Here is a 24470-nt window from a genome sequence, read left to right as displayed (position 1 = left end):
TCAGAGTAACTGTATAAGCTACTTAGTCTTATTCTCCCCTTTTAAGTAAGTTGTTTGTAGGAAATATAAAAATATAATGGTGACTTCATAGTCATTTAGAAACCCTCTGATCTTCTGTCATCTAATGGATGAATTGTCAAGATGAATAAAGCAGTACTACAGATGCAATGGTGATGCTTTGTTTTTTAGGATAATCACAAACTCAGTTTACAATTTTGTAATATAATTTATTACAAGATAAGATAATATTTAATAATAATATAATTTAAAAATTGTATTTTATTTGAGAGATTGAATGCTTTGGAAATAAAGGAATCTTTTTCTTAATGTATAAAATCAAGCCACATTTTCTGAAACATTGCATATACAAGGTTGTTTCATTTTGTGGGAGAGATATCCTGAAGATGTATGATTCAGAATTCTGTCATTCAAATATCATTTTTCCATATGAGTGCTTATAAAATATATCTTTGTGTGGGAAGCAGATTATTTGAGGTATTATAGCTTATTATTACTTCCTTATTTTCCTGACATTATCTCTAATATTTTTCGTCTTTTTTCTGTGTACATTTTCAAGTCTGCATTACAGACCTTCCTTATAGAGTTTGTGACATCTGACCTCTATGCCAAAGTTAATGATTGTTAGGAATGTTACCAGCATTATCACTGTAACTTATACTTAATATACATTTAATGACAGAGGAGAAAAATATTTTAAAATTTAATGGTGGTAGATATGAAAATAAAGACACAATAATGACCAAAGTTATTGTACACGCACACACATACACACACACACACTGATGTACTTCTAACAAGGGAAGAATGATTATTTTTAAGCGATGTGGCTAACAGGCAATAGTTTTATAATTTGCTCAGCTAGACAGCTTTTGAATAACAATGTAATTATTGACAGATTTTTAAAATCTAGAAAGTTCATATTATTTAAAAATTTGTACCTGATTTTTATCATTAATAGCTATATTATATTAGTTCACATTCTCAACTTTAATTTCCTAAAATATTTCTGCATCATATTTTGAGACATGCACTTAAATATTTAAAAGTGGATTTTTTTTGGAAAATTGTCTGATGTATGCTATAGAAGAACTGAATCATCCTTTCTATCTTTTATACTATCTCTCTCCACCTGTATTGATATTCTGGAGCTTTTGATTCTTAACTTTTTTCTAAATCTTCTATCTGCTAAATCCAGGTAGACAGAAATATTTGGGATGGTTAGAATATCTTGAAACTAAGATGAGATTGAACATGTGAGTTCTTTGGATGAAACTGGATTACTAGAGTTAGGTTTACAGTTAGAGTTTAAGAAGTGATTTGGTTTGAAGCAATGAATGTCATGTTTTACAGTATAAGAGGCATGTATTCACAACTTTGCAAAATTCTCTTGGACAGGTTGTTATTTTTAAAAGAGATTTATTTGTTTATTTGAAAGTCAGAGTTACACACAGAGAGATGGAGAGGCAGAGAGAGAAAGATGTCTTCCATCCACGAGTTTACTCCCCAATTGGCCAAAATGGCCGGAGCTGCACTGGTCAGAAGCCAGGAGCCAGGAGCTTCCTCTAGGTCTCCCACACAGGTGCAGAGGCCCAAGCACTTGGGCCATCCTCCACTGCTTTCCCAGGCCATAGCAGAGAGCTGAATTGGAAGTGGAGCATCTGGGTCTAGAGCCAGTGCCCATTTGTGATGCCGGCACTGCAGTCGCCCTTTACCCGCTATATCACAGTGCTGGCCCCCCAGATTGAGTGTTTTTATAGGAGGACAAGTTTTGTTTACTGTTCCAGAGAGATTTTCTCCTCCTCTGTTGCTCTCATTTTTATTCTTAATGATCTTACAGATTGTGTGGTTATTGACTTAGTTCTCTCATAAATGATACCAAATCATACTATTCTAAGGCTTTGGGTGTCAATCATAGAGCATGTGAGGAGTATCAGGTTAGAACTGAATAGCCTCTGTTTATAATTATGGCAGTTAACCTTTATTTAATGTTTATTGTATGCTAGGTATCAGGATAAGCCTGAATGATCTCATTTAGTTTTTGTGTTTGTGAGGCATTAGTAACATTGGCTTTCTTTCATGGTTGAAAAAATTTAGGTCCTCTGATTTATTATAAAAGGAGGAATATTATTAGTATGTCTCCAGGAAATCAAGTTTATATTTTCAAAGTTGGTTGGTTGTTTGCAAAGCAGAACAGCAGCAGGAGAGAGTGAATTTGATCTTCTATTTGGGGGTTCACTCCCTGAATGCCTGCAACAGCCAGTGCTGGGCCAGGCTGAAGCCAGGATCCAAGAAATCTATCTGGGTCTCCCATGTGGGTGCCAGGGACCCAAAAATTTGAGCTATCACCTGTTGCCTCCCAGAGTGCACATTAGCAGGAGGCTGGATGGGAGGTGTAGGTGTAACTTGATCCTAGGCACTCTTATATGGGTTGTGGGCATCATAAGCAATGACTTCACTCTATACTACAATGCCATCCCCTAAATACAGTTTAATATTTGTAACTTACTTTTTGTTTTTGTCACATATATTATTGAGTTCTGCTAGACTATATGAAATATTTTATAAATTGCTGCTGTGTGCAGGGAAGTAAAAGCCAACACAATTACATCTGAGATGGGAAAAAAAAATCCCCTTATTTATTTTTTTTACTTTGAGATGTCTAATCCTATCTATTGAATTTGGCCAGTTTAAAGCTTGTAATATCTTCTAATGTTTTTTAAAAACATTAACAGTTTTGTTGTGATTTACATATTATAAAATTCATACATTTAAATTGTAAAATTAAGTAATTTCTTAGTACATTTACAGAGTTATACAATCACCTCTGTAATCTAGTGATGGTTTGGAACATTTCCACTGTGTGCCCAAAGAAACTGCTCATTTACAGCCACTCTCCATTCTCACCCTCAGCTTTAGGCAACTACTAATTTACTTCCTGTCTCTATAGGACCTTACTTTTTATTTTTTACATTTCATGTTGACAGAAAATCATAGTATATATGTTCTTTTGTGTCTAACTTTGTCTAAACATAATGTTTTTGAGGTTTATGCATGTTGTAGCATGTGTCAATATTTTTTTATTTTATTTTTTGCCAGGCAGAGTTAGAGAGCGAGAGAGAGAGAGAGAGACAGAAAGGTCTTCCTTCCATTGGTTCACTTGGAAATGGCCGCTATGGCCAGCGCTGTGCCCATCCAAAGCCAGGAGCCGGGTACTTTCTCCCGGTCTCCCACGCGGGTGCAGGGACCCCAAGCACTTGGGCCGTCCTCCACTGCCCTCCCAGGCCATAGCAGAGAGCTGGACTGGAAGAGGAGCAACCGGAACTAGTACCCAGCGCCCCAACTGGGACTAGAACACGGGATGCCGGCGCCACAGGTGGAGAATTAGCCAAGTAAGCCACGGCGCCGGCCAATGTGTCAATATTTTGTTTCTTACTATTACCTAATAGTATATAATTGCATAGGTATACTACATTGTGTATATCCCATTCACCAGTTGATGAACATATGAGTTGTTTCCACTTCCTGGATACTGTAAATAATATTGTCATAAATATTTCTGTACAAGTTTTTGTGTGGACATATGTTTTTATTTGTCTTGAGTAGATACCTAGGATTAGAATTGCTGTGTCATGTGTTAATTTTGTTAATTTTTTAAAGAATCTGCTGAAATGTTTTCCAGATTAATTGCACCATTTTACATTCCAACTGGAGGTGTATAGGAGTTCTGTATTTCTCCAGATTTTCACCAATTATTATTTCCTTCCTTACTCTCCTTCCTTCTCCCATTCCTTGCTTCTCCCTTCCCTACCCACTATACTTCCATATTTCTTTCTTTTGTTCCATTCTGTTTTTTGTGAAATTGTATCTTATTGTGGTTTTGATATACATTTCCTAATAACTAAGTGACATGGATTGTCTTTTATGTGCTTACTGGTTATTTGTATCAATATTTTTTGAGAAATGTATATTTGGATCTTTTGCCCATTTCTATGTTGGGTTATTTATCCTTTTGTGATTGATTTGTAAGAGTTTTTGATATACCCTCATTACAAATGCTTTATCAAATACATGATTTCCATATATTTTCTCCCATCCTTCAGTTTCTTTGATGAAGTTTATTTTTCTCTGTCAGTGTGCTTTTGGTGTCATATCTAAGAAACTGTTGCCTAATCCTATGCCATGATGATTTACTCCTGTGTTTCCTTTTTAAAAAAGATTTATTTTTTGGAAAGAATTACAGGGACTGAAGGACACAGACACACACACACACACACAGAGAGAGAGAAAGAGAGAGAGAGAGAGAGAGAGAGAGAGAGAGATTGATCTTCATCCACTGGTTCATTCCCCAGATGGCTGCAATGGCCAGTGCTGGGTCAGGCTGAAGCTAGGAGTGGGAGGCGGGGATCCAAACACTTGGGCCATGTTCCACTGCTTTTCCCAGGACATTAATTGGGAGCTAGTTCAGATGGAGCAGCTGGGACATGAACTGACACCCAAATGGGATGCCAGAGTTTCAGGTGGTAACTTTACTTAGTATGCTACAATGCAAGCTCCTCTTTTTTAGAGTTTTATGGTTCTAGCACTTAGGTTGAAGTATTTGATCCTTTTTGAGTTAATTTGGGGTATGGTATGATATATTAATATTTTTGCCACTGCATATTCAATAGTTCCAGCACCATTTGTTAAAGACTATTACTTTTCTATTGAATTGTCTTGGTCAAAAATCAGTTGACCATAACTGTGAGAATTTATTTATGGGTTGTCAATTTTATTCTATTCTCTCCTTATAAATATTCTATTATATATATAACCTGATCTGTGTGCTGGTCCCACTGCAGCTTTGTAGCAATTCTTGAAATTAGCAAGTATGTATCTTACAGTTTTGTTATTTTTTTAAAGATTATTTTGGTATTTTTTAGTTCCTTGCATTTCCAGTTGAGTTTTAGTACCAACTTTACAATTTTAGCCAAATTACCAACAAGGATTTTGATAGAGATTGTTTTGAAAATGTAGACTAAATTAGAGAGTTTTGCTGTCTTAATATTAGTTAAGTCCTCAGAAGTGGGAGGTCTTTTGTTTATTTAAGGCCTTTCTAATTACTCTCTACAATTTTTTATAGTTTCTTTTTTTTTTAAAAAAAGATTTATTTATTTGAAAGAGTTACACAGAGAGGTAGAGACAGAGAGAAAGGTCTTCCATCTGCTGGTTTGCTCCCTAGATGGCCGCAATGGCCGGAGCTGTGCCGATCCAAAGCCAGGAGCCAGGAGCTTCCTCCGGGTCCCCAACGTGGGTGCAGAAGGACTTGGGCCATCTTGAGCTGCTTTCCCAGGCCATAGCAGAGAGCTAGATGGGAAGAGGAGCAGCCGGGACTAGAACTGGCGCCCATATGGGAAGCCAGTGCTTCAGGCCAGGGCTTTAACCTGCTGCGCCACAGCATCAGCCTTTTTTTATAGTTTCTAGCATGTCTTAGACTTCTAAATTAATTTTATTCCCAAGTACTTCTCTTTTCTTTGGTTTAATGTTATTATGAATGAAATTGATTTTTATTTTTATTTTTTTATTTTTTTTGACAGGCAGAGTGGACAGTGAGAGAGAGAGACAGAGAGAAAGGTCTTCCTTTTTGCCGTTGCCTCACCCTCCAATGGCCGCTGCGGTCGGCGCATTGTGCTGATCCGAAGCCAGGAGCCAGGTGCTTCTCCTGGTCTCCCATGCAGGTGCAGGGTCCAAGGACTTGGGCCATCCTCCACTGCCTTCCTGGGCCATAGCAGAGAGCTGGCCTGGAAGAGGGGCAACCAGGATAGAATCCGGCGCCCCAACTGGGACTAGAACTTGGTGTGCTGGTGCCGCAAGGCGGATGATTAGCCTGTTAAGCCACGGTGCCGGCCTTGATTTTTAATTTTATTTCAGGTTGTTCATTGTTAATATGTAGGAATGTGACATATTTATCTTATCTACTATGTGCTTATACGTTTTAATAGTTTTTAGTGTATTTTTACTAGAATTTTGTAAACAAGATTATGTCATCTACAAATAAAAGCAGTTTCACTTCTTCCTTTCCAACTGGATGGCTTTAAATTTTTATCCTTTTTTAATTGCTCAATCTAGAATATCCAGTATGATGTGGACTGGTGAGTGTGGGTGTTGATGTTGCGGCCCAGTGGGTTAAGATAATGCTTGCAAAGCCAGCATCTTATATTGGACTACCAGTTCACATCCCAGATGTTTTGTTTCCAAATCAGCTTCCTACTAATGTGCCTGGGAAGGCAGCAGAAAATGGCTTGAGGACTTGGGCCCCTGCCACGCATGTAGGAGACCAGGATGGAGTTCCTGGCCTTGGTCATCTGGGGAGTGAACCAGCAGAGGGAAGGTCTCTTTTCCTTTGTTTCTTCCTTCCTGTCCCTTTTTCATTGTTCTGCCTTTTAAATCAATAAATACATCTTAAAAAATGAAAGCTGGTGGGGCTGGTGCTGCGGAGCAGCGAGTTAAAGCCCTGGCTTGAAGCGCTGGCATCCAATATTGGCGCCGGTTCTAGTCCCAGCTGCTCCTCTTCTGATCCAGCTCTCTGCTGTGGCCTGGGAAAGCAGCTCAAGATGGCCCAAGTCCTTGGGCCCCTGCACCCACGTGGGAGACCTGGAAGAAGCTCCTGGCTCCTGGCTTCAGATCGGCGCAGCTCTGGCCATTACGGCCATCTCAGGAGTGAACCAGCTAATGGAAGACCTCTCCCTCTGTCTCTACCTCTCTGTGTAACTCTTTCAAACAAATAAAAATAAATATTTAAAAAAAGAAAAAGAAGGCTGATGAGTATGGAAATCTTTGTTTTGTTCCCACACAAGCAAAAATGATTTCATCACCATAAAATATGATGTTTGCTGTAGATTTTTGTAAGTGCTCTTTATCATATTGAGTGTTTTTTAAAATCATGGATATGTATTGGATTTTGAGAAATGATTTTTCTCACATCTTTATCATATAATTTGTTACCTTTGTTCTAGTAATAAAGTGTATTGCATAAATTCATTTTTGGGGAGTAATCCAACATGATATTCCTGGAATAAATCCCATTTGGTACTGATTTTTGATCCTTTTTATATATTGCTGGTTCAGTTTGCTTGGATTTTCATGAAGATGTTTATGTTTGTGTTCAAGAGGGAAAATCAGTTATTTTCTTGTGTATTCTTTTTTCTGGCTTTTGTGTCAGGTCAGTGCTGACCTAGGAGAATGATTTGGAAAGCACCCATTTACTGGAAGAGTTTTTGGAGTACTCAGCAGAATTCACTAGTGATCCCATCTGCTTGTGGGCTGTGCGTGTGACGTTTTGAAATTACAAATTAAAATTTTTGCTTATTATAGTCTGTTGGGATTTTCTGTTTTTTGGGCCTCAGTGTTAGTAGCTTCTGTCTTTCTAGGAATTTTTTCTTTTAGTTATGTTATTTTTTTGACATGTGCTTATTTGACTATTCCTCCATCTTTTTCTATATGTGATGACCTCTCTTTCATTCCTGCTTTAATTAATTTGATTTTTCTCATTTTTCATAATTAGTCTAACTCAAGATTTGTCAATTTTCTTGATCTTTTCAAAGAATCAGCTTTTAGATTCATTACTTTATTCTAATACAGTCTTTATATTTCTTTGTTTTGTCTTAGATATACTTGCCTTTTTTTTTTTTTTGACAGGTAGAGTTATAGACAATGAGAGAGAGATAGAGAGAAAGGTCTTCCTTTTTCCATTGGTTCACTCCCCAAATGGCTGCCGCGGCTGGCGCTGTGTCGATCCTAAGCTAGGAGCCAGGTGCTTCCTCCTGTCTCCCATGCGGGTGCAGGGCCCAAGCACTTGGGCCATCCTCCATCTGCCTTCCTAGGCCACAGCAGAGAGCTGGACTGGAAGAGGAGCAACTGGGACTAGAACCAGTGCCCATATGAGATGCCAGCGCCACAGGCAGAGGATTAACCAAGTGAGCCACGGTTCCAGCCCCCAGATATATTTGCTTTTTAAAGTTTCTTAAGATAGATGGTTAGGTTATTGATTTGAGCTCTTCTTTCTTTCTTTCTTTCTTTTTTGTTTTTTTTTTTAAAGATTTATTTATTTGGCTGGCGCCATGGCTCACTTGGTTAATCCTCCGCCTGCTGCGCTGGCATCCCATATGGGCGCCGGGTTCTAGTCCCAGTTGCTCCTCTTCCAGTCCAGCTGTCTGCTGTGGCCCGGGAGGGCAGTGGAGGATGGCCGAAGTGCTTGCGCCCCTGCACCTGTATGGGAGACCAGGAAGAAGCACCTGGCTCCTGGCTTCGGATTGGTGCAGCACCGGCCATAGCGGCCATTTGCGGGGTGAGCCAACGGAAAGAAGACCTTTCTCTCTGTCTCTCTCTCTCACTGTCTGTAACTCTGTCAAATAAAAAAAAATATTTATTTATTTGAAAGGAAAAGTTAGAGAGGCAGAGGCAGAGAGAGGGAGGTGTTCCATCTGCTGGTTCACTCTCCAGATGGCCACAACAGCTGGAGCTGCACCAGTCCAGAGCCAGGAGCCTTCTCTGGGTCTCCCACATGGGTGCAGGGGCCTAATGACTTGGGCCATCCTGCACTGCTTTTCCAGGCCATAACAAACAGCTGGATCAGAAGTGGAGCAGCTGGGACTCGAACCGGTGCCCATATGGGATGCTAGCACTGCAGGCAGTGGCTTTACCCACTATGCCACAGCACATGCCCCTGAGCTCTTCTTTTTGAATATAGCTCTTCTTTTTGTTTTCAATTTACTTTTAAGTGCTGCTTTTGTTGCATCTCCTAAATTTTGGCTTGTTTTTGTTTTCATTGATCTCAAAAGTGTTTTCTAATTTCTGGTAATTTTTATTTGACATATTTTTAATTTAGTGTGTGTATTGATAAACTCCTGAATGTCAATAGATTTTGAAAAATTTCTTTCTTTTATGTTTTATCGAGTTCCTTTGTGGTCTGAAAAATGTGATTTTTTTGGTAAATTTATTGAGTTTGTTTTATGGCCTTGCATATGGTCAGTCTTGGAAAATTTTCTAGGTGTGCTTAAGAAGAGCATGTATTGTGTTGTTCTTTGGTGAAGTGTTGTATAGATTTCTGTTGTTAGGTCGATATGAATTGGTTAATAGTTTTACTCAAACCTTTTGTTCATGTTTAAATATTTTATTTATTATTGTGAGTGGGCTATTGAAATATCCAACCCTTTTTAAAAATCAGATACTAGTTATTGTAATAAAGAATTTATTGGTAATGTGAAGAATTGGAGAGCAAGATTCATTTTGTTGAAGATTCACAGGATGAAATAGTTTATAAAACTTTTTTTAAAAGAAAGATTACTGATTTTGAAAGAGTTACAGACAGAAGGAGACACACGCACACACAGGGAGAGAGAGAGAGAGAGAGAGAGAGAGAGAGAGAGAGAGAGAGATCGAGAGAGATCGAGATCCTCCATCCACTGGTTTACTCCCCAGGTGGCTGCAATGGCCAGTGTTGGGTCAAGTAAAGCAAGGAGCAAGGAGCTTCATCCTGGCCTTCCATATGGGTGGCAGTGACCCAAATACTTGGACCATCATCCGTTGCTTTCCCAGGTGCATTAGCAGGAAGCTGGGTCACAGCTGGGACATGAACCAGTGCCTTATGGGATGCTGGTGTCCTAGGCAATGGCTTTACCATCTATGCCCCAACATTGGCCTCTGCAAAGCTTATTTAATAGTCTAATTGATATAGACTCCAGGGCAACTGATAAGTCAGTAAATATCATCTGAATGTTTTTATTTGCAATACTAGGAGGTTTCTTTTCCACTTTGTGCTGATATGTGCCAATATTTGGTATTGTAAATTTGTTACATGGATTGATAGTATGCATTATGAGATAGGAGATCAATATTGGTAAAATGTACTTGTCTTTTCATATCTTCATAGTAGTTATCATAATTTTATTTCTAGTATATAAAATAATCACTTGTTCCAACTGCTGATTATCATCTCGTGATAACAGCTACTTAATGTTTAGTGGTCTCTAGTCTTTAAATCTGAGGGCTAATTTAGTGCAGACAGGCAGTTTCCCCTTTGGTTTTTTAATCATCTGTTCAGAAGTGGTGTTATTCAAACTTCTGTTGAAGATTTGTACTCTGCACAGGAGCATGAGGTACAACTGTAGAGCCATGGTGGTTTTCTGGCCATGGCATTGGCCCTATGTAGGGGGCTGTCTCTCTGGGTCTTAGGCTTCCAGTGCATCTTGGGCAATAGATTGGCTTTCTGTTGCAGTATCTCTTCACATCCCTTCAACCTTCTCTCAGGTGAACTCGTGTCACTTCTGGAAGTGACAACATGAAGTTCCCATGGCAACCAAGCATAGGAGGGACTCTCCTGGAGGAGAATTCTTGGGCCCTACGTATGCCATGGTGTTGGGGTACCCAACTATTTTTTTTGTCTTTACTTTTTGTTCCCTTTATCTGGTTTTGGTATAGCCACTCCATCTTGCTTAAGGTCGCCACTTGTGGTCTATTTTTTTTCATTTTTTACTTTAAACTTATTTTTGAATATAAAAATGTGTCTTGTAGTGATTGTATACAGTCATACTTTTTTTTAACTATTTTTTTTTGACAGGCAGAGTGACAGTGAGAGAGACAGAGACAGAGAGAAAGGTCTTCCTTTTTCCGTTGGTTCACCCCCCCAATGGCCGCTGTGGCTAGCGCGCTGCGACCAGAGCACTGCACTGATCCGAAGCCAGGAGCCAGGTGCTTCTCCTGGTCTCCCATGGGGTGCAGGGCCCAAGGACTTGGGCCATCCTCCACTGCACTCCCAGGCCACAGCAGAGAGCTGGCCTGGAAGAGGAGCAACTGGGACAGAATCTGGTACCCTGACCAGGATCAGAACTCGGGGTGCTGGTGCCACAGGTGGAGGATTAGCCTATTGAGCTGTGGTGCCGGCCAAGTCATACTTTTTTTTTTTAAAAAAGATTTATTTATTTTTTGAAAGTTAAAGTTACAGAGAGAGAGAGAGAGAGAGAGAGAAGAGAGGTCTTCCATCCGCTGGTTCACTCTTCAGTTGGCCTCAATGGCTGGAGCTGTGCCAATCTGAAGCCAGGAGCCAGGAGCTTTCTCCAGGTCTCCCATGTGGGTGCAGGGGCCCAAGAATTTGGCCATCTTTTTAAATTATTATTATTATTATTTATTTATTTATTTTTGACAGGCAGAGTTAGACAGAGAGAGAGAGACAGAGAGAAAGGTCTTCCTTCCTTTGGTTCACCCCTCCGCCCCAAATGGCTGCTACAGCCGGCATGCTGCAGCCGGCGCACCATGCTGATCGGAAGCCAGGAGCCAGGTGCTTCCTCCTGGTCTCCTGTGTGGGTGCAGGACCCAAGCACTTGGGCCACCCTTCACTGCCTTCCCAGGCCACAGGAGAGAGCTGGACTGGAAGAGGAGCAACCAGGACAGAATCTGGTGCCCCAACAGGGACAAGAATCCTGGGCGCCAGCACCGCAGTTGGAGTATTAGCCTAGTGAGCCACGGCCCTGGCCGGGCTGTCTTCTATTGCTTTCCCAGGTCATAGCAGAGAGCTGGATTGGAAGTGGAGCAGCTGGGATTTGAACAGGCACCCATATGGGATGCTGGCACTGCAGGTGGCAGCTTTACCCGCTATGCCACAGCACTGGCCCCACAGTTTGTTTTGATAGTAATTTTTTTAGGTAAAAAATATTGTTCTTATACAAACCTAGAAGATATAGGATATCACACACCTAGGTTATATGGTATAGCCTATTATTTCTAGATTACAAATCTGTACACCATGTTATTATACTAATAGTGTAAGTAATTATAATACAATGGTAAATATTTGTGTATCTAAACATAGAAAAGATAAAGTAAAACTCTAGAATAAAAGATAAAAAAATGGCACACCTATATAAGACGCTTGGCATAATGAAATTTGCAGCACTGGAAGTTGCTCTGGGTGAGTCTCAGTAAGTGATTGAGAGGTGAGTGCATGTGAAGGCCTTGAACATTACTGTATTCTACTGTGGATTTGACAAATGCCATATAGTTATGCTATCCTACATTTATTAAAAGTATATTTATTATTTTTCATTTATTTATAATAAATATTTATAAACTTATTTATATTTAATAAATAAATTACTCATATACTATAACTTTGTAAAGTTTCAATTAAAATAACTTTTTGACTCTTGTTTTTAAAGATTTATTTATTTTTTTGAGAGGCAGAGTTATAGACAGAGAGAGGGAGAGATAGAAAGTTCTTACTTCTGCTGATTCCCTCTCAAGTGGCCTTAATGGCTGAAGCTGGGCAGTTCTGAAGGCAGGAGCCAGGAGCTTCTTCCTGGTCTCCCAGATGGGTGTAGGGGCCCAAGCACTTGAACCATTTTCTGCTGCTTTTCTAGGCCATCAGCAGGGTGGTGGATTGGAAGTGGAGCAGCCAGAACTTGAACTGGTGCCCATATGTGATGCTGGCACCACAGGTGGAGGCTTAACCTACTTAACCGCAGTCCTGCCCCAAACTTTTTAACTCTTTTAAAATAACTGGTTAAAACACAAACATGTACTTATATATAAAACTTTTATCCTTATTTCTATAATCTATTTCCTATTTAAGTTATTTTTTTGCTTTTTAATATTTGTTGAATATTAATTCACAAACACATACAATAGCCTAGGCCTACACTGGGCCAGGATCATCAATATAACTGTCTTCCACTTCTGCATTTGGTCCCACTGGAAGCATGGATTTGTCACATATGGTGATGATATCATCTGCATGAATACTTCCTGAAGGATCTGCCTGACACTGTTTTTTGCAGTTACCTTTTTTTTTTTAACAGATAAGACTACACTCTAATATAATGATAAAAATATAGCATAGTAAATATATAACAGTTATATAGTCACATTGTCATTACTAAGTGTTATGTACTGTATGTAATTGTATGTGCTATACTTTTAAAAATATTTATTTGCAAGGAGAGTTACAGAGAGAGGCAGAGAGACAGACACACACACAGAGACACACACACACACAGAGGGGAAGAGAGAGAGGGAGAGAGAGAGAGGGAATCTTCTGCCTGCTAGTTCACTCCCCAGGTGGCTGTAGCAGCTGGGGCTGGGCCAGACTAAAGCCAAGAATGCAGAGTTCCATATGGGTCTACACATGGATGCAGGGGTGCAAGCGCTTGGGCCATCTTCTGCTGCTTTCTCAGGAATATTAGCACGGAGCTGGAATGGAGGTGGAGCAGCCAGAACTCCAACTAGTGCCCATATGAGATGGTGTTGTCAGAGGTGGCGACTTAACCCACTGAACTACAACAATGGCCATGTGTGCTATACTTTTATATGGCTAGTAATGCAGAAGGTTTGTTTGTACCAGAATCAACACAAACACAAGTAATGAGCTGCCTGCACTCATATCTGAGTGTGTACTATCCCTTTGCCTTTCAATAAATTGTGCATTTCTACTCACCTCCATCTATATTATCAGCTGTATTCTGGTTATTTCTTTTAAAAGATTAATTTATTTGAAAGGCAGAGCTACAGAGAAAGAGATCTTTCATCTGCTAGTTCACTCCCAAATGGCCACAACAGACGGGGCTGGGCCAGATTGAAACTAGGAAGCTGAAACTGCATCCAGGTCTTCCATGTGGTTGGCAGGGGCCCAAGGACTTGGGTCATCTTCTGTTCCTTTCCCAGGCATACTAGTATGGAGCTGTATTGGAACTGGAGCAGTCGGGACTCAAGTGATGCTCATGTGGCATGAAAATGCAGGTGTCACAGGCAGAGGCTTAACATGTTGGGCGACAAAGGTGGTCCCCAGTTGTATTCTTTTCTTTTTCTTTTTTTTTTTTTATGACAGGCAGAGTGGACAGTGAGAGAGAGAGAGACAGAGAGAAAGGTCTTCCTTTTATCATTGGTTCACCCTCCAATGGCCGCTGCGGCCGGCGCGCTGTGGCCGGCGCACCCCGCTGATCCGAAGCCAGGAGCCAGGTGCTTCTCCTGGTCTCCCATGCTTGTGCAGGGCCCAAGGACTTGGGCCATCCTCCACTGCACTCCTGGGCCACAGCAGAGAGCTGGCCTGGAAGAGGAGCAACCAGGACAGAATCTGGTGCCCCGAACAGGACTAGAACCCAGGATGCTGGCGCCACAGGTGGAGGATTAGCCTATTGAGCTGCGGCACCGGCCCTCAGTTGTATTCTTAACTGTGAGAAGACAAGAAGTGGGACTAAGTCTAGTCTGGGATCTTTCCAAGCCCAATCAGGGCTCTCAATTTCCCAGTGTAATCTAGGGGTCCTCACCAAAAACACCAGCTCTGTCATCAGGCAATAGGATTTTTCTTTTTTAACATTTATTTATTTATTTATTTATTTTTAGCTCTGTTATAATCTTATGGGACCACTGTCCTATATGCAGTTTGTTATCAGCTGAAACAAAGCTGTATGGCTCTTGACTATACTTGCTTCTTGATTTTTTTTTTTTTTAAATCCAGCCTGGTAATTCTTGCTATTTGATTGGATTATTTGATTGATTTACACTTGATGTGAATGAGAGTGTCTGGAGGGCCATGTTCTCTTTGAAGTCACAACGGAAAGGTCTGTTCCATGACAGTTCTATTTTCTTAAAATATTCCTTTTAGATATGTTACCACTCTATGTAATCCTCCATGTTGACATGATGCTTTCTTAGTGCAAATTCATATTGCTTTCCCTATATGAATGTCATTGCTGTGTTCAATATTTCCCTTTTCATAAGGATACTATTCATACTTGTATTGTGTTAGGACTCATCTTAATGACTTTATTTTAGGTTTATTACCCCTGAAAACTAAACCTACAGACATAATCACATTCTGAAGTACTGGGAATTAGGCCTTCATATCCTTTTGAGGGGATACATTCAACCCCTAATAAACATACTGAAATGGAAGGGAAGTTTAGTCATTTTAGGGGTATTTTTTTTTCTTTAGGAAAGAAATTGAAGTCTCTTAACATGCTTTTTTCTCATTTCATTACTTCTAAAAAATCCATTTCTTCCTCAAAAATATGCAGGAAAAACAAGTATTTTTTCTTTTTTTTTTTTTAAAGATTTATTTATTTATGTACTTGAAAGTTGGAGTTACACAGAGAGAGAAGGAGACGCAGAGAGAGAGAGAGAGGTCTTCCATCTGTTGGTTCACTTTCCAGTTGGCTGAAATGGCTGGAGCTGTGTGCCGATCTGAAGCCAGGAGCCAGGAGTTTCTTCCTGGTCTCCCACGTAGTGCAGGGGCCTAAGGACTTAGGCCATCTTCCACTACTTTCCCAATGCATAACAGAGAGCTGGATCGGAAGTGGAACAGCTGGAACTTGAACTGGCGCTCATATGGTATGCTGACACTTCAGGCGGTGGCTTTGCCTGCTACGCCACAGTGCCAGCCCCAGTATTTTTTCTTTTGTATTGCCTTTTGCCTTGGTTCTGTTATAGGACTGGGTTTATTGCTTATTCCTTTTTTTGAAATAAACTGTATCAATATTTAATTTATATAGATGAAAATACACTAATTATAAATATAAATTTTATGATTTTTTGACAGATACAGTGTTTTATCAAAATCTGTCTCCAATTTTTGTATTGTAGTAAAATAAAAATAACACAGCATTTGCCATTTAACCATTTTAAGTACAGATCAATGGTATTAAATATATCCATAATGTGCAGGTGTCATCATCATTCATCTCCCAAACTCAAACTCTGTACTTATTAAATGATAACACCATTTTTCCCCTTGCTCCAGCCTTAAGAAGTCTGTTTGACTTCTTAAGACCATATAAATTTTTTTGAAAAGATTTATTTATTTATTTGAAAGTCAGAGTTACAGAGAGGCAGAGGCAGAGAGGGAGAGAGATCTTCCATCCACTGGTTCACTCCCCAAATGGTCACACTGGCTGGAGCTGTGCTGATCCAAAGCCAGAGCCAGGAACTTCTGGGTCTCCCACACGGGTGCAGGGGCAAGTACCTGGGCCATCCTCTACTGCTTTTCCAGGTCATAGCAGAGAGCTGGGTCGGAAGTGGAGTAGCTGGATCTCAAACTGGCACCCATATGGGATGCTGGCACTGCAAGCAGTGACTTTACCCACTATGCCGCAGTGCTAGCTAGCCCCAATATAAATCATTTCATATGGGTTTTTACCCCCTTACTTTTTGGAAGAAAAAAAGTGATGCTCCTTCTCCCATCATTAGCAGATATAGTAGAGCAGTTCAGAGTGGTGACAGTAGAGTTGAAAATATATTGTTCTGGATCCCAATCATTTTTTTTTTTTGACAGGCAGAGTGGATAGTGAGAGAGACAGAGAGAAAGGTCTTCCTTTTTGCCATTGGTTCACCCTCCAATGGCCGCTGCGGCCGGCACATCTCGCTGATCTGAAGCCAGGAGCAAGGTGCTTCTCCTGCTCCCATGCGGGTGCAGGGCCCAAGGACTTGGGCCATCCTCCACTGCCTTCCCAGGCCATAGCAGAGAGCTGGCCTGGAAGAGGGGCAAGCGGGATAGAACCTGGTGCCCCAACCGGGACTAGAACCTGGTGTGCCGGTGCTGCAAGGCAGAGGATTAGCCTGTTAAGCCACGGCGCCGGCCAGATCCCAATCATTTTATTGTGAGCTTTGATGTTAACAATTTTGTCTCAGTCTCTTCAACTGCAGAATAAGAAGACTGATTACCCTAATACTTCATAGAGTAGTTGTAAGATTAGATGAAGTGGGAGTCCGGCAAGATGGCAAAATAGGAAGGAAGCACACTGACAGTCAGGGAAGAGACAGTTTAAAAAAGTGGAGATACTGCAGGTTCAAGGAAGAGTTGGGGAAGAAACAACAGAGGAAACTCTTCCGGAACTAGTGATTCACAGTGGCCCTGCCTGGAGGGACACCAGCTGCGGAATCTATGCACTAGCACTGGAGCATGAGGAGCCAGAGATTGGAAGTTGACTACCTTCAATTCTGCTCAGCTGTATGGAATTACTTCCCTTTTGAATGAAAAAAAAAAAAAAAGAGAGAGACAGAGACAGAGAGATTTACCACGCCTAACCTGGGAGTGTCACCTTTGGCACTCCCTTAACCCTGAAGAACCAAACAGCTCTCTGGCCACACCCATCTCAAGCCTCTAAGGCTCCATCAAAAGCAGACAGTCCACTTAATACAGTCATAGTATAACAAGAAAAAAACACCACAGCGAGGGAAGGAGAATCCAAAGAATATCTCTACAATGCCAAGCAACAAACGCAGAAACTGAGAAAACAAGAACAAGGAAGACATTAAGACACCCCCAAATGAACAAGACACCCCAAGCCAAGATTATGAAGATGATGAGATGGAAGAAATGCAAGATACGGATTTCAAAAAATTTATGATAAGAACAATTCGAAGTGTTCAAAAACAAATGCTTGAGCTACGGAATTCCTTACTGGACAGGATAGAAAATCTCGTTTGAGAAAATGAAATCTTAAGGAGGAATCAAAAGGAAACGCAGAAACTAGTAGAACAGGAAAATGTGATAGTGAAGAGAAATCAAAAGTAAATGAAGAACTCGATCAAATGACAAACACATTAGAGAGCCTTAAAAACAGAGTCAGTGAAACAGAAGAGAGAATATCGGACTTAGAAGACAGAGCACAGGAAAGTATACAGTCAAACCAAAGAAAAGAAGAGGAAATTAGAAATCTAAAAACTATTGTTGGGAATCTACAGGATACTATTAAAAAACCCAACATTCAGGTTCTAGGAGTTCCTGAAGGCATGGAGAGAGAGAAAGGATTAGAAGGCCTTTTTAGTGAGATATTTGCAGAGAACTTCCTGGGTTTGGAGAAGGACAGAGACATCCTAGTACAGGAAGCTCATAGAACCCCTAGTAAACATGACCAAAAGAGATCCTCACCACGACACGTTGTAATCAAACTCACCACAGTGAAACATAAAGAAAAGATTCTAAAATGTGCAAGAGAGAAACGTCAGGTTACTCTCAGAGGATCTCCAATTAGACTCACAGCAGACTTCTCATCAGAAACCCTATAGGCTAGGAGGGAATGGCGAGACATAGCCCAGGTACTAAGAGAGGAAAAACTGCCAGCCCAGAATATTATATCCTGCAAAACTCTCATTTGTGAATGAAGGTGAAATAAAGACTGTTAAGAGAGGGGCACTATATATTGATTAAGGGATCAATTCAACAGGAGGTATAACGATTATCAATGTATATGCACCTAATTAAAGGGCACCAGTTTATTTAAAAGGTATGTTAAGGGACTTAAAGGGAGACTTAGACTCCAATACAATAGTACTGGGGGAATTTAATACTCCACTCTCAGAAAAAGACAGATCAGCTGGACAAAAAGATCAACAAGGAAACAGAAGATTTAAACGACACTATAGCCCAAATGAATCTAACAGATATCTACAGAACATTTCATCCTACACTTGAAGAATTTACATTCTTCTCAGCAGTACATGGAACCTTCTCTAGGATTGACCACATACTAGGCCATAAAGCAAGTCTCAGCAAATTCAAAAGAATTAGAATCATACGATGCAGCTTCTCAGACCATAATGGAATGAAGTTGGAAATTAGCAACTCAGGAATCCCTAGAGCATATGCAAACACATGGAGATTGAACAACATGCTCCTGAATGAACAGTAGGTCACAGAAGAAATCAAAAGAGAAGTCAAAAACTTTCTGGAAGTAAATGAGGATAACAGCACAACATACCAAAACTTATGGGATACAGCAAAAGCAGTGTTAAGAGGAAAGTTTATAATAATAGGTGCCTACATCAAGAAATTGGAAAGGCACCAAATAAATGAGCTTTCAATGCATCTCAAGGATCTAGAAAATCTGCAGCAAACCAGACCCAAATCTAGTAGAAGAGAAATAATTAAAATCAGAGAAGAAATCAACAAGATTGAATCCAAAAAAAAAAAAAATTACAAAAAATCAGCCAAACAAGGAGCTGGTTTTTTGAAAACATAAACAAAATTGACACCCCATTGGCCCAACTAATTAAAAAAAGAAGAGAAAAGACCCAAATCAATAAAATCAGAGATGAAAAAGGAAACGTGGCCGGCGCCGCGGCTCACTAGGCTATTCCTCCGCCTTGCGGCGCCGGCACACCGGGTTCTAGTCCCGGTCGGGGCACCGATCCTGTCCCGGTTGCCCCTCTTCCAGGCCAGCTCTCTGCTGTGGCCAGGGAGTGCAGTGGAGGATGGCCCAAGTGCTTGGGCCCTGCACCCCATGGGAGATCAGGAGAAGCACCTGGCTCCTGCCATCGGATCAGCGTGGTGCGCCGGCCGCAGCGCACCAGCCGCAGTGGCCATTGGAGGGTGAACCAACGGCAAAAAAGGAAGACCTTTCTCTCTATCTCTCTCTCTCACTGTCCACTCTGCCTGTCAAAAAAATAAAATAAAAAAAAAAGAAAAGGAAAAGGAAACGTAACAACAGACACCACAGAAATAAAAAGAGTCATCAGAAATTACTAAAAGGACTTGTATGCCAGCAAACAGGGAAATCTATCAGAAATGGATAGATTCCTGGACACATGCAACCTACCTAAATTGAACCAGGAAGACATAGAAAACCTAAACAGACCCATAACTGAGACAGAAATTGAAACAGTAATAAAGGCCCTCCCAACAAAGAAAAGCCTGGGGCCAGATGGATTCACTGCTGAATTCTACCAGACATTTAAAGAAGAACTAACTCCAATTCTCCTCAAACTTTTCAGAACAATCGAAAAAGAGGGAATCCTTACAAATTCTTTCTATGAAGCAAGCATCACCTTAATTCCTAAGCCAGAAAAAGATGCAGCATTGAAAGAGAATTACAGACTTACAGACCAATATCCCTGATGAACATAGATGCAAACATCCTTAATAAAATTCTGCCCAATAGAATGCAACAACACATCAGAAATATTATCCACCCAGACCAAGTGGGATTTATCCCTGGTATGCAGGGATGGTTCAACGTACACAAATCAATCAATGTGATACACCACATTAACAGACTGCAGAAGAAAAAACCATAGGATTCTCTCAATAGACACAGAGAAAGCATTTGATAAAATACAACACCCTTTCATAATGAAAACTCTAAGCAAACTGGGTATGGAAGGAACATTCTTTAATACAATCAAAGCAATTTATGAAAAACCCATGGCCAACATCCTATTGAATGGAGAAAAGTTGGAAGCATTTTCACTGAGATCTGGTACCAGACAGGGATGCCCACTCTCACCACTGCTATTCAATATAGGTCTGCAAGTCTTAGCCAGAGGTATTAGGCAAGAAAAAGAAATTAAAAGGATACAAATTGGGAAGGAAGAACTCAAACTAACCCTCTTTGCAGATGATGTAATTCTTTATTTAGGGGATCCAAAGAAATCTACTAAGAGACTATTGGAACTCATAGAAGAGTTTGGCAAAGTAGCAGGATATAAAATCAATGCACAAAAATCAACAGCCTTAGCCTTTGTATACACAGGCAATGCCATGGCTGAGAATGAACCTAAAAGATCAATCCCATTCACAATAGCCACAAAAACAATCAAATACCTTGGAATAAACTTAACCAAGGACGTTAAAGATCTCTATGATGAAAATTACAAAACCTTAAAGAAAGAAATAGAAGAGGATACCAAAAATTGGAAAAATCTTCCATGCTCATGGATTGGAAGAATCAACATCCTCAAAATGTCCATTCTCCCAAAAGCGATTTAAAGATTCAATGCAATACCAATCAAATACCGAGGACATTCTTCTCAGATCTGGAAAAAATGATGCTGAAATTCATATGGAGACACAGGAGACCTCGAATAGCTAAAGCAATCTTGTACAACAAAAACAAAGCCGGAGGTATCATAATACTAGATTTCAGGACATGCTACATGGCAGTTGTAATCAAAAGAGCATGGTACTGGTACAGAAAAAGATGGATAGACCAATGGAACAGAGTAGAAATACCAGAAATCAAACCAAACATCTACAGCCAACTTATATTTGATCAAGGATCCAAAACCAATCCCTGGAGTAAGGACAGTCTATTCAATAAATGGTGCTGGGAAAATTAGATTTCCATGTGCAGAAGCATGAAGCAAGACCCCTACCTTTCACCTTACACAAAAATTCACTCAACATGGATGAAAGACATAAATCTACCACCTGACACCATCAAAATATTAGAGAACATTGGAGAAACCCTGTAAGATATAGGTACCAGCAAAGACTTCTTGGAATAGACTCTCTTTCAGTGCCGTGGCTCAGTAGGCTAATCCTCCGCCTGCAGTGCTGGCACTCCTGGTTCTAGTCCCGGTTGGAGTGCCGGATTCTGTCCCGCTTGCTCCTCTTCCAGTCCAGCTCTCTGCTGTAGTCCAGGAAGGCAGTGGAGGATGGCCCAGATCCCTGGGCCCTGCACCCCCATGTGAGACCAGGATAAGCTGCCTGGCTCCTGGCTTCAGATCAGTGTGGTACGCTGGCCACAGTCAGCTGGCTGCGGTGGCCACTTGGGGGGTGAACCAACAGAAAAGGAAGACCTTTCTCTCTTCTCTCGCTCTCTCACTGTCCACTCTGTCAGCCAAAAAAGAAAAAAAAATTAAAAAAAAAAAAAAAAAAAAGGAAAAGACCCTGGAAGCATAGGCAATCAAAGCCAAAATTAACATTTGGGATTGCATCAAATTGAGAAGTTTCTGTACTTCAAAAGAAACAGGAAAGTGAAGAGGTAATTGACAGAATGGGAAAAAATATTTGCAAACTATGCAACAGATAAAGGGTTGATAATCAGAATCTACAAAGAAATCAAGAATCTCCACAACATCAAAACAAACAACTCACTTAAGAGATGGGCCAAGGACCTCAGTAGCCATTTTTCAAAAGAGGAAATCCAAATGGCCAACAGACACATGAAAAAATGTTCATGATCACTAGCAATCAGAGAAATGCAAATCAAAACCACAATGAGGTTTCACCTCACCCTGGTTAGAATGGCTTACTTTCAGAAATCTACCAAGAACAGATGCTGGTGAGGATGGGGGGAAAACGGAGCATCCCACTGTTGGTGGGAATACAAACTGGTTAAGCCACTATGGAAGTCAGTCTGGAGATTCCTCAGAAACCTGAATATAACCCTACCATACAACCAGCTATCTCACTCCTTGGAATTTACCCAAAGAAAATTAAATTGGCAAACAAAAAAGCTGTCTGCACATTCATGTTTATTGCAGCTCAATTCACAATAGCTAAGACCTGGAACCAACCCAAATGCCCATCAAGAGTAGACTGGATAAAGAAATTATGGGACATGTACCCTATAGAATACTATACAGCAGTCAAAAACAATGAAATCCGGTCATTTGCAACAAAATGAAGGAATCTGGAACACATCATGCTGAGTGAATTAAGCCAGTCCCAAAGGGACAAATATCATATGTTCTCCCTGATCAGTGACAGCTAACCAAGCACCAAAGGGGAAACCTGTTGAAGTGAAATGGACACTATGAGAAACAGTGACTTGATCAGCCCTTGTCCTGACTGTTGATGTACAATTTAATACTTTATCCTTTCAGTATTTTTGTTGTTCTACTTAATACTATTGGTTGAACTCTGTAATTAACACACAATTATTCTTAGGTGTTTAAATTTAACTGAAAAGTGATCCCTGTTAAATATGAGAGTGGGAATAAGAGAAGGAGGAGATGTACAATTTGGAACATGCTCAAGCTGACCTGCCCCAAATGGTGTTGTTAGACATGTGCCAGGGGATTCCAACTCAATCCCATTAAGGTGGCATGTACCAATTCCATCTGACTAGTCCAAGTGTTCAATTTCAGTTCAAAATTAATCATACTGATAGGTCGAAGATTCAAAGGGATCAAATAAACAGGACTAGTGTCTGCTAATACTAACTGGTAGAATAAAAAATGGAGAGAACGATCCAACATGGGAAGCAGGATACACAGCAGACTCCTAGAATGGCAGATGTCCTAAATAGCACTCTAGCCTCAGAATCAGCCCTTTAGGCATTTGGATCTGGCTGAAGAGCCCATGAGAGTATTTTAGGCATGGAGAGCCAAGACACTGTGGCAAAAAAAAAACAAAAACAAAAAGAACAACAACAAAAAACAAAAATAGTAACAAAAAAACCTAAATGAAAGATCTCTGGGATTGAGATCCCAGTAGAAAGAATGGGGCCATCAAAGAAGGAGGTACCTTTCTCTGAAGGGAGTAGTGAACTTCCACTTTGACTATGATCTTGTCTAAATAAGATCGAAGTCAGTGAACACAAAAGGCTTCCATAGCCTTGGCAACTCATGACAAGAGCCTAGGGTGATTACTGACGCCATATACAAGAGTGTCAAATTGTTAAGTCAACAACAGGAGTCACTGTGCACCTACTCATCATGTAGGATCTCTGTCCTTAATGTGTTGCTCAATGTGAATTAATGCTATAACTAGTACTGAAACTGTATTTTACACTTTATGTTCTGTGTGGGTGCAAACTGATGAAATCTTTACTTAATATATACTAAATTGATCTTCTGTATATAAAGATAATTGCAAATAAATCTTGATGTGAATGGAATGGGAGAGGGAGCGGGAGATGTGAGGGTTGCAGGTAGGAGGGAAGTTATGGGGGGGGGGGAAGCCATTGTAATCCATAAACTGTACTGAATAAAAGTTTAAAAGAAGATTAGATGAAGTGAATCATTATAAAACTCTTAGCACAATGTCATATATATAGTATACATTAAGTAAATCTTATATTTTATTATATCATTTCTCTGGAAGCTTATTGTGTTAATTATTCCTTTAACCTTTAATCTTTAAACTTTTCTACTCTGTTGACCTCCTTCCATAATTATTTAAACTTATACAAATATTTCCTATCTCAAAGCAGTGAAACAGCCAAGAAGTAACTAATAAATCTTTTCTGTTCACTTCAATAATTTTCTTTTTTCTTTTTAAAAAAATTTTATTTGTTTGAAAGATAAGAGAAACAGAGAGGCAGAGACAGGTATCTCTGATCTGCTGGTTCACACTCTAAATGGCCATGACAGCTTGAGCTGTGACAAGCTGAAGTCAGGAGGAGTGGAGTTCCCATGTGGGTAACAGGGACCCAAGTGGTGAAGTCATCTTCTGCTACTTTTCAGATTGATTAGCAAGGAGCTGGATTGGAAGCTGCATAGCTGAGACTGTAACTGGCACTCCAGTTTGGATGCTGGCATACCCAGAGGTGGCTTACTCATTGCACCACAATGTCTGACCCGGCACATCTATCTTTAGCCCTTGTCCTTTCTCCCACTTTCATAGCTGTAGGTGTATTTCTTAACTGCTTACATTTGCTATGTACTTTTTGTCCCCCCCCCCGCCCCCCATTTTCTCATCCTGCTGTTTCTGTTGAACCATTCCACTAAGGTGCTTCTAATAAAGTAATCTTTACCTTTTA

The 24470-nt window shown here is 40.3% G+C and overlaps 1 protein-coding gene across 7 annotated transcripts in view; it reads left to right on the top strand.

Annotated features, from left to right (window-relative positions):
• The window catches only part of SENP7 (SUMO specific peptidase 7), a 206426-nt gene that overhangs the window by 64531 nt on the left and 117425 nt on the right, over positions 1 to 24470 (top strand). The window lies entirely within an intron of this gene.

Source organism: Lepus europaeus, chromosome 2 (assembly GCF_033115175.1).
Source record: "Lepus europaeus isolate LE1 chromosome 2, mLepTim1.pri, whole genome shotgun sequence".
NCBI classification, from domain to species: Eukaryota; Metazoa; Chordata; class Mammalia; order Lagomorpha; family Leporidae; genus Lepus; species Lepus europaeus.
This window is presented reverse-complemented; position numbering and strand designations above follow the sequence as displayed.